General features: G+C 43.6%; 1 long non-coding RNA gene across 1 annotated transcript; it reads left to right on the forward strand.

Moving 5' to 3' along the window:
• The first annotated feature begins 26 nt into the window (after nucleotides 1-26).
• On the forward strand, nucleotides 27-11,069 carry LOC121668962. Its single transcript, XR_006017580.1, has 2 exons — nucleotides 27-5,338; nucleotides 10,731-11,069. It is a non-coding gene; the product is annotated as an uncharacterized LOC121668962 (long non-coding RNA).
• Nucleotides 11,070-11,076: the final 7 nt, after the last annotated feature.

The following is an 11,076-nucleotide window of genomic DNA, read 5'->3' on the forward strand; positions in this document are numbered from 1 at the left end:
AATATGGAACTTGAAACCCAATATACACCAAGCTGAATGGAGCTGTCGGCACGCATGACCTTGGAGGAACTATCTCCCATGCGTCCCAGCGCTGGAATAAACATACCTACTTTACTACTTAGTGGAGTCTTTTCCGTGTATCATTTGGCGAGCCAGATAGGAGGAACTCTGTCCGGCTGCAGGATCGGCTGAGGAGCGGACATCCTAGGCACACCCCGGGGCTTTCCTGGAGGAACTCTGCCTCTTGGCTCGCTCACTGCGGGGGCAGACAGCAACCTGCTGGGACTGCGGATAAAGGGTATGTTCTGGATTTAGGGTGTCTGTAAGTCGTACGTGTGGCCACGGCTGCTGGTAAACTGCGCAGAGACGTCTGGCATACAGCATAGTCCCTGTGTGGGTAAAGGTGGGGCTTGCAAGCAACCGGCCGGAGCCGGCAAGGGGGAATCACTGACCCATAGAGCAGCTGCTAGCGATCCTGGGAGCGGATCGGGTGATTCCAGGGCGGGGGGGGGGGGGTTCTGCCAGAACTTGTTGATGATCGTATTGAGGAAAATAAATAAGCGGGAGCCTGAGGTTATTAAAAGTGAGTGTTATGAATATTTTAGCTACTAGTAGCTGGTTTGAAAGTTGTTGGGTCGCTTATATGTCTGTGTGGATATTGGTTGTTGTTGGACTGCTTTTATGTGTATGTTGTCGTGTGTTGTTTGAGTATGTAGTATTTAAGCATTTGTTTGGAGCCGTGCTAGATTACTGATTATTGTGCTAATAGAATTAGAATTGTGGCTAGGCGAGAGGTTAGAAGAACCCCTCCCCCTCAGTAGTTTGGTCTTGATTCTTGGAAATTTGTAAATCCGATAGAACGTTGGATAGAGAGAAGAGGTGACCAAATTCCTTTAAAGAGAATATACAGAACCTCTGCAGGAAGATTAGTAGCTTTAGATCGGGAACAACCAGCGGCAGAAGATTTAGGTTTTGAAAGAATACATGGAATAACTTGTTTTTGTGGATGCATTAGAATTTTTCGTTCAGCAAGAGGGTGGCATGTTGCGTGGGTACTAATACAGTGTAAAGTTTGTAAGAAGAGGTGGTACCTTCTGCCAGGCAGCAGCGCTTATGCTTTCAGTGTTATCAGAGGCACTCTAGTGAAGTTGATTTTGAGCCTGAGATTTTAATGTTTGTGTGTGGGAAGTTGCATTTGGTACCTGAGGTTTCGGAAGTTTGGGAAGAAAACTGGGAAAGAACTGTGAGAGAGTGTGAAGAAAGGTTTGGGTAAAAGTGAGATAAAACTAGGAGAAAGAGATAGAAACAACAGTGGATAAGCAGGGAGGGAGGTCGTTACCCCCATCCCTCAGTAGTTATATGGTAGGAGTATAGCCCCCGACTCTTTCCGTTCATTTGTCCTACGTGCATGAGTGATGCTTTGTGTGTGGGCATAGGAAGATTCCAGCCCCACACCGGCTGTGGGTTTTAGCTCAGTGCAGATTCTGTAGAAGCTGGAGATACTATGATTCTATTTATTTAGCAAACAGAGATCTGTGCCCGGAGTGCTGAGAAAGCAAGGAACATTTTGTTTTAAAACTTTTGTGTGGCAAAGAGCATCACGTTCGTGAAAATAGTAGTGTGCTAGAAAATGATTGGGAGGAACTAGTAAAGGCTTTTGAAGAAGATTTTAAGTGGCAGCGAAGCAGGCCTGGCAGAAAGCATAAGAGAATTTATAAAGAGGGGCTTATACACTATACAGAGTGGGTGGTGTCCAAGCTGCCAGAGGAGAGAGCTTGGTATCAGACTAGAAAGAGCAAGAATAAAAGAACTTGGCAGAAAATGAAGGTGTACATAATGTTAGAGCAAGGGGAGAGTAGCAGAGAATAGTGAGAAATTTGAGAGGAACTGGTTAGAAAAGAAGAGATGAAGAAAAGGCAAAAGCAAAGGCAAAGGTGATGGCAGAAGTTGTAAGAATTGTGGACATTGTGGTTAATAGATTTGGGTGTTTAGTTCCCTTTTCTGCTTGGTGTTTTGTGCAGAGCTGTAAGGCTTCTGTTACGTGGTGCTTGTGCAGAGTTGAAAGGCTCGTGTTTGGAGGGGACCCATGCCCCTGTGCCTTTTGTGTTTTGTTGTGAAAAGCCAAAATTGGCAGGTTTCAGTCCTGAGGCCAATCTGGGGCTCCTATCTTGTGGGGAACCCCCCCACCAGTCTGTGGTTTATTGTGGAGAACTAGAATTGGCAGATTCTGATCTTGAAGCCAATTCTGCAGCTACAGCCTTGTAGAGATGGTGGTGTGCCTATGCAGGCCTAGGTATTTGTCATGCAGCCTCGTCTGTGGGGGCTTTAGAGAAACTTTAAGAAAAAATGCCTGTCCTGAGTGGCCAGTGAAGGAAAAAAAAATAAAAAAGAGAAAAAGCAAATCAAATGCCTGATTCACAGACCGCAACTCTTGCAAAACTTTTAAAAGCGGTCTCACTCTCTCCACTGAAGAATCAGTTGGAGGAAACCCCACTGAAAACCTGTAGGAAACAACAGAAGTGGTGCAACAAGCACTTCATAGAATAAAACCAAAACACCACTTGAATAAGTTAATGCAATTAACAACTTGTTTCACTCAGACATCTTTTTCATTTTTTTTCAAGGAAGTTTGTTTCTTTTCTCCTTTCTAAGAATGTCAAATATCCCTGCACCGAAAATAAAGCAGTTTGAGAGCAAGGAAACTGCAAGCAGCAAAATCATGCCTAAATGTGATAACCATTGCTTCATTGTCACTTTGTGTTAGCCCCAAAAGGTTTTACTTTTTAATAATCAGTCTAGTGGGCCAAATTTTCACTTTTCTTTTATAGGAATCTACCAACACAGGACATAGAACTGTATGAAAACCAATTAAATTTAAAGTGTCATCATAATTGCTTGCATTGTGAGTTTGTTAATGTTTGTAATTTGTTTGTGTTTTCATTGCAAGTGACTTGGTGGGAGATCAAATAGTAGTTAAAGCATTCTACATATTGTTGAGTTTAACTTTCATCTAACTTGTTTTGTCTTTTTACTGAAAAATGTTGTAGCTAAAGTCTTATAGATGTATAATTTGTCTCAACCAATATTATCCAGAGAGTTGGTATAAAAATTTATACATATTTGAAATCCTACAAATAGGGACTAACCTTCCCAGCTCTGCCTCAGAAGGCTTCAAAATTATTATAACCTGGCTAAATTTTTTAGATTTTCTTAATTAGTGAATTAAAGAATCTTGACAAAACACAAGCAAATACTGCATGAGAAATGATTGGATCCCCCTTCCTAAACCAAGAGGGATAGCCATAGACTGCAGATGGGACATGAATAAAACACAGAAAAGCCTTCACCAGCTCTCAAACTAAAGTGCTGTTGAATCTCATGCCTTATGTCTTAAGAAGGTATTTTATCTTTGCCTCACTCCTCCTATTTATAACACATTCTGCAATCTCAGATGGGGGGTGCAGAATGTGATGAAGGCAATTTATGTTTTACATTTCATGTGTCTGAATTCTAATCTTAATATAATATTTTAGAAGTGGTGATACATATTAGTATCTTCTGTCCAGTAACAGATTTCTTAGAGAAAAAGTATGGCAACCTCACAGTTGTATGATGCATAAGTATAAAAGTCGTGAAGCCAAAAATTGCCTCGTAGACAAACATGTTGTGTTTATAGGAGATTCCAGAATTCAACAGCTATTCTATTCATTTATAAAACTCATAAATCCTCAAGTCAAAGAAGAGGGAAAACAACCAGTTAGAATTAAACAATAACCCCTCAAAAAGGAAGACAGAGAAAGAATTAGCCCAATAATTGAAAAATTCTTACAGTTAGGACTGTTAAAAGAGTGCCAGTCTGATTTTAACACTCCTATCCTGCCTGTCTGCAAACCTGATGGGTCCTACCGAGTGGTACAGGATTTACGGGCTGTTAACAAGATAACTGAAGATCTCTATCCTGTGGTGGCAAACCCTTACGCTCTGTTAACATGTTTAACACCAGAGCTAACTTGGTTTACCGTTTTAGATTTAAAGGATGCCTTCTTTTGCCTCCCTCTCCATGAAGCCAGCCAGAAAATTTTTGCATTTGAATAGGAAAGCCCTAAGAGTGGGTGCAAAACTCAGCTCACATGGACGGTGTTGCCTCAGGGATTTAAGAACAGTCCCACCCTGTTTGGAGAACAACTTGCAAAAAAGATGTAGAGTCCTGGGAAGCCCCACCAGGAGAAGGGAAGCTATTGCAGTACGTGGATGATCTCCTAATAGCTACCCGAACAGAAGAAGCTTGCACAGCCTGGACGGTAAGCCTCTTAAACTTCCTGGGACTCCAGGGGTACAGGGTATCCAAGAAAAAGGCTCAGGTGGTGAAACAAAAAGTGATCTACCTGGGCTATGAAGTCAGTGCCAGGCAACGAACTTTGGGGCAAGATCCCAAAGAAGGGATATGCCAAACCCCGAAACCCCAGACAGTGAAAGAGTTACGGACTTTTCTGGGGATGACAAGGTGGTGCAGATTGTGGAGTTACAATTACGGGCTGCTTGTGAAACCACTATATGAACTCATTACAAAGGAAAGCAGAGATCTCCAGTGGACAAAGGAGACCACGTGGGCCTTCAATCAGCTAAAGAATGCCCTCATGTCAGCTTCAGCTCTAGGACTTCCCGACGTGAGTAAGCCATTCTTTCTATTGTCCCATGAGAAACAAGGGATTGCCTTGGGAATACTAGCACAGGACCTGGGCCCATACTGACAGGCAGTTGCCTATTTCTATAAGCAGCTAGATGCAGCAGCCAAAGGATGGCCTGGGTGCCTCAGAGCTGTTGCAGCAGTCGTGCTAAATATCCAAGAAGCACACAAATTCACCTTGGGCCAGAAAATGACTCTGCTGGTGTCCCACACAGTGTCCATGGTGCTAGAAATGAAAGGTGGGCACTGGCTCTCCCCACAAAGGTTCCTGAAATATCAAGCCATCATGGTAGAACAAGATGATGTAGAAATAGTGGTAACTAACATTGTCAACCCAGCTTCCTTTCTCAGTGGAAATCAAGGGGAACCGGTACGCCATGATTGCCTGGAGACTATCGAAGCCCCTTACTCCAGCCGCCCGGATCTAAAGGATACCCCTTTAAGCAACACAGAGACCTGGTTTACTGACGGAAGCAGCTACGTCATCAGTGGAAAGCGGCATGCTGGGTATGCAGTTACCACCTGCCGCGAGGTGATAGAATCTGGACCCCTGCCAACAAACACCTCTGTGCAGAAGGCTGAAATAACCGCCCTAACCCGTGCCTTAGAGATGGCAAACGGAAAGAAAATAAACATCTCTACAGACTCAAGGTATGCGTTTGGGGTTGTACACACACACGGGGCCATTTAGAAAGAAGGAGGACTGTTAAATTCGCATGGAAAGAACATCAAACATGCACAAGAAATAATGTGACTGTTGGAAGCAGTCCAGCTACCTGAGAAAGTAGCAATCATGCACATAAGGGCACATCAAAAGGTGAGCTCAGAATTGGGAGAAGGAAATGAACTGGCAGACAGGCAAAAGAAGCAGCAAAAGGTGAGGTAACAACTGGAGCCTTGATCCCAGATGGACAACTTTCCCTAGAGGGTAAGCCAACGTATAACAAAAAGGACAAGAAATTGATTAAAGATGAAGGGGGAACATTTAACAAATAGGGCTGGGCTATCACCGTGGAAAGAAAATTGGTTATTCCCTCCCACTTGCTATAGTCACTAGTAAGAGAGGAGCACCAGAAAACGCATTGGGGAACAAATGCCTTATATAACTACTTGTGGGGTATGCCCAGCCCCTGGCCTGGAGGGATCTCTGCTGAGATAAGAGATTTCACAATCGCCCAGCAGGACTCCCTGGAAAGGCAACCACTTCTTTGGTCATGGTGAGAAAAGACAGACCCACAATCCTTTAGGAGACCCTATGCAGATCCTTTGTAACCCATTGGTCCTCACCCATCCCAGATCCTCTGTAACCCATTGGTCCTCACCCATCCCCTGTATCCCTATAAAAGCAAGCCCTCTGCCCCTGTGCAGGAGAGTTCTCGTCCCTGGCTTTCCCCTTCACCGGAGGGGACCAACAATAAAGCTCCTTCCGTGCAGAACCAGCCACACGAGCCTCTCGTCTCTCTCTCTGGTCTGGCTTGGCCTGGAGGCTGCCCTGCAGAGCTGAGCTGGAATCACGAGCTGATATCACTAAAGAGCTGACAGTCTCTGCAAGGGCCCTCCTGCCAGCAGCTGAGGGAAGACACCGGGCCTGGGGAAGGCAATTTCTTTCGGGACCATCTCCCCGGACCGGTCACCTCTTCCTGGGTCAGAGCCACTGACCTCATCCCTAGCCGTAATAATTACTTAATTGGGAAGATTATCGCTAGAGATTTATACGGAACTGTTGTGCAGGTAACCCGACAGTGTAACCTTTGCCTCCAGACTAATCCCAAAAATACCCCCAAATCAAAAATGGGCCAAATTGGAAGGGGCCATGGGCCTGGACAGCAGTGGCTAATTGATTTTTATGGAACTTCTGAGAAAAGGGGGGTATTGATATTTGCTAATGTTAACAGATACTTTTTCAAGATAGCCGGAAGCTTTTAGCCTTGAGAAGTTATTCATAGGAGAGAAAACATATGGTCCCAAGCCTTTATGCAGTTTACTAGACTCATGGGGAAATATTCTGATTTAAAAGATTTAAACCTACTGACTGTGGTCATGCACAGAAACCAAGTGTATTTAAAGCAAGAATGAGAAAAACAAAAAGAAAAAACTTGGCAACTTCAGGGAACTGTAAGAGAAGAAATCAAAATAGGATGACGAATGATTAACGGAACTACTCATAAAAAAACCGACCCAAATTTGTGTTTCAACTACTCCTACAGACAAACATCATGAAATCTGTAGTCATTCAAGTGAAGTAGATTGTTGGTATAATTTTACATTAGTACAGACCGTTGAAGTAGTTTGTCTTTGGGTGCAGGACAGTAATGAGCTTTCATTCAAATTCCAGATAAATACCATAGCTAGGCCTATTAAGCCTGAACCAAAGATTTATTGAATTAGTCCCTATGTAGTAAGGAACACAGGCCAGCAATTACTGCTGTTTAATCCAAAGCGCCTCTTAAGCGTGTAGAACTACTAATGCAAATTAATATTTCTGATATCCAACCAGCCTGCTCCCCTTTAATTCAAACATCCTTTGAAGGGTGGACAGCCTGGCTGCAAAAGCAAACACCCCTCAAAGGCAGAATGCGGAGAGACCTGACTGGCATGCTGGGAACAGGACTGGGAGTCATAAATGGGATTGATTCAGAGATACTGATGAACAAATTGGCCACGGCAAACAGGGACCTGACCAAATTAAAACAGCCCCTACAATCCTCCCTATTAACATTAGGAAACAGTCAGAGGCAAGTCTCAAAAATACTCCCAGACTTCACAAAGACCAGCGACCTGGACCACAGACTGATACTAAACACACTTGGTGTAACTCAAGACAATGTATCATTAGCCCTTAGCTGCATACAAGCCCAATTATAGATGTGAAAAACGAGGTTCACTCTTAGTAAAATTTTAAGAAAAGTTTAATAAAAGGGACAATTAGGAGACAACAGCAAAAAGGGTATTATGGCCGGGTGCTTTGGCAGAGATCCAAAGGCACCCTCTACATCCAAAAGATCATCTTTAAAAGTACATCTCTTATTGCATATTCATCACAATCATGCATGATTCATAAATTCTTTGGAGTTTCTATGTATCATCCCATCAGCCTTATCTTCCTCCTTGGCTCCATTCCGTCTCTGCTCCTTCCATAAATTCTTCTCTCTGGTTTCGGGTCTTCTTCTTCTCTGATAAGATGCTCCAGGAACGTGAAGGCTTTCTCTGCCTATCTTTTCTAAATTGACTACATAAACAGTAGACATTCTATATCATGTATTACATTACAGAACCTAGGTAAAGTTTTTCTAACATTAAGGAACATGAAAAAAGCCAACATCACAATACATTCATAACAATTATGTAACATGCGAAAAGCCAACATCACAATATATTCGTAACATAGATGCAGTCAACAGCTTCCTTAATTATAAGAGAAGGAAATGAAGGTGTTTTCCCTATTAAAATCTGAGAAGCTGTTTAGAATAATGCCACTACGTTAAAAGGAAAGCTCCAGTCCTGGTGGACCTTGGTAAATTTCACCTATGACCCAATGACTAACATAGCTACTGCCTTTGTGCTTACTATACATAATGCCACAGTTTATGTAGTTCATCCTATTGTTGCATTGGGACTAAACTATGAAGGAACAGTTTTTTACCCCTCTGAACACAGAGTATAGGCTCGGATGGTAGAAGAAAAATGGCAAACGGTGAATTTAGAATCTTGCATCACACAGGAACAACAAGGATTTATCTGTGAAAGTAATACACTTGATGCTAAGGACATATGTCTTGATGCAGAACAAGGCATTTGTCACTTTGAGACCCACCCAGACACTACACCAAAAACTGTACTTGTATATATTGGTCAAGGTTGTGTGTGCTTAAGAACTATCTGCACTTTTAGATGAGAGTAATATGAATGTAGCTGCCAGGAATCACTCTAATTTTTGTATTTGTAATTTTACCAAGATTGTTGGAGGTGACTTTTCATATTTAGCACTGGTTGTGTCTCATCAATTGATAAGGTCTAACTACACCATATACCATAAATTGCTACTCACACCTATTGGGATTGACCTCACATTAGTAAAGCAATTAGTGAAACATCAGGACCTAACTGAGATTCTAGAAGAAATCCAAAAGAATGGGAAAAAGACCTTAGTCACCATCCATCATGACACAGAAGAAATAAGCAGTGAACAAAGCCCTTGGGGAGCTCGAGCAAATTTCCTGCTGGCTTGGGAAAAATGCCTGAGCTACGTCCTCCGTCCTCAGCCAACTTTTATCTGAGGAAGAGAAAACAAGGCAGGCGACGCTGCAGAATAGAGCAGCTATTGATTTCCTTCTTCTTGCCCATGGTCACAGCTGTGAGGAATTTGAAGGACTCTGCTGTATGGACCTTTCCACCAAAAGCAATTCCATTCATGGAGAGATCCAAGAGATACAAGAGCAAGTGGACAGTCTACAAGCACTGGTTTACCAACTTATTTTTGGCCTCCAAATCCCCTTCATCCACCTGGAGCTTCAGCAGCTGGGTCCCATCAGTTATAAAAGACATTTTATGGGTTTTGTTTACAATTTTCCTAATTTTACTCGCCCTCCCTATTTTTAAGTGTTTAATTTTAAAATCTCTTAGGTCTTCCCTTTCTTTTCAAAATAATAAAAAAGGGGGAGATGTTGGGGTGGCTCAGCCCACTCTTGGGCCAAGACCATGGAAAACCAATCAAACCAGGGCCATCCACTGGGTACATTTCCCCGCCCAAGACAGTGGGTTGGAGGGAGGATCAGAGGATGTGACTGAGGTCTAAGTCGCCTCCCCCTGGGTGGTTCCTGAGTTCAGACTACCTCCGCCTGTTCTGGAAAGTTCTTTGTTCTTTGGATGTTTATTGGTTCCCTGTCATGACTCCCGCCTCCCTTTCTTCCTCATTGGTTATAGAGGATTGTATCCTCCCCTTTGTCTGTATCCCATTGGTTGCTTCCCTTTTCCCCGCCTTGCTCCACCCCCCCCCCCCCATAAAAAGCTGTGTCCTGTGCTTCTCGGGTCCTTTGCCAGTCCCTGGACCCTCTTGCAAATAAACCTGCTGGAACTCACACCAGAGGCCCCTCTCTGTTCCTGTGCCTCTGGGCTGACGCGAGCCCTGACACCAGCTGCCTGTTGTGTCTCCTCTGAGGAGGAAGCAGCACGCACGTCTATCCCGCGCCTCACTTTTCCACCGAAGACATTCTGAGGACGTCGTGGAAGTGATGCTGCGTTCCCTCTGACTGAGGGCACGCCAGGGCTCGAACATTCGAGCCAGCTAGCGTCAGGTTAGTCCTTCCATACTTGTTCAAGGTGTTGTCAGAGGTCCAGTTCTTAGAGCTGCTTGTTCTCTCACTAAATCCTGGTAATACTGTCCATTTTCAGTAATTCCTCCTCTGAGTTTATTCTCAAAACATAGCCACTTTTCTCCTTTAGGACACTCACTGCTTACCTGTTGTGTGCTTGTTCCCAAGTTCTCAGCAATCCAATAGGTCTTTCCATTTTCAGTACAAGTTTCCACCTTGGAGAGGTCAAAGCACCCATCCTTGATGTGAGTGTGAGTTCTGAGGAGGGACTCCTGGTTCATTCCCTGGTAACACTTATGGCAAGACTCTGTATTTATCCCCATTGGGATATATATAGTATACCCCGTTGGGTATACTAGGAGTTGCCACAGGAGAAGTATTAGAGGTCCGGTAGGGTTGCAGCCTACGGTAGAGTTTAAGATGGTTCTATGTGGCTGATGCAATGCCCAACCTGGTCTTGCCCTCTACTCATCTACTCCTCCCCAACAGGATACAATACTCCTCTTTCACTCTTCGTTAAAATTAATTTGATTTGGTGCTTTTTAATTTCTTTTAGGCATTAAAAGGTGAGTGTACAGTATGGGAGTGTAATATTTCCTGAGAAAGCACTTATAAATCTGAAAACACTTTAACAAAACACTGGTATGTGTTTACGAGTCCTTTTCGTTTGAACACTAACTTGGTGTCACCTGGTGTATTTGCCAAGGCCCGTTCTTCTGGCTCCTTCACAGGTCCTTTGACTCAGCTGGCGTGGGTCCACCCTCTCTCTAGACCAAATTGCAGCCTTGGTGGTCAACAGCACCTGGAACGGATCTTCCCATTGTGGTGGTAGGGACTTTTTTTCCATGTCTTTATTAATACCCATTCCCCTGGGCTAACATTATGGATTTTAAAGTCTAAGGGAGTTGTTTGGGGGATCAACCCTTTTGTTTGTAGGTTTTTGAGAGTTCTTGCTATAATGCTGTTGGGGTTTTAGGAGCTCTCCTGGTTTTTTGGTTTTTTTCTGTTAAAGGAATTCCTCCCCCCCACCCCCCCTACATGTTGCTAGGGAAACAAATGGCCAGGTACTTCAGAAAA

The sequence above is a fragment of the Corvus kubaryi genome, unplaced genomic scaffold, assembly GCF_017639235.1.
Source record: "Corvus kubaryi isolate FWS band 111438036 unplaced genomic scaffold, C.kubaryi_AGA036_p1.0 37387, whole genome shotgun sequence".
In the NCBI taxonomy this organism is placed as follows: Eukaryota; Metazoa; Chordata; class Aves; order Passeriformes; family Corvidae; genus Corvus; species Corvus kubaryi.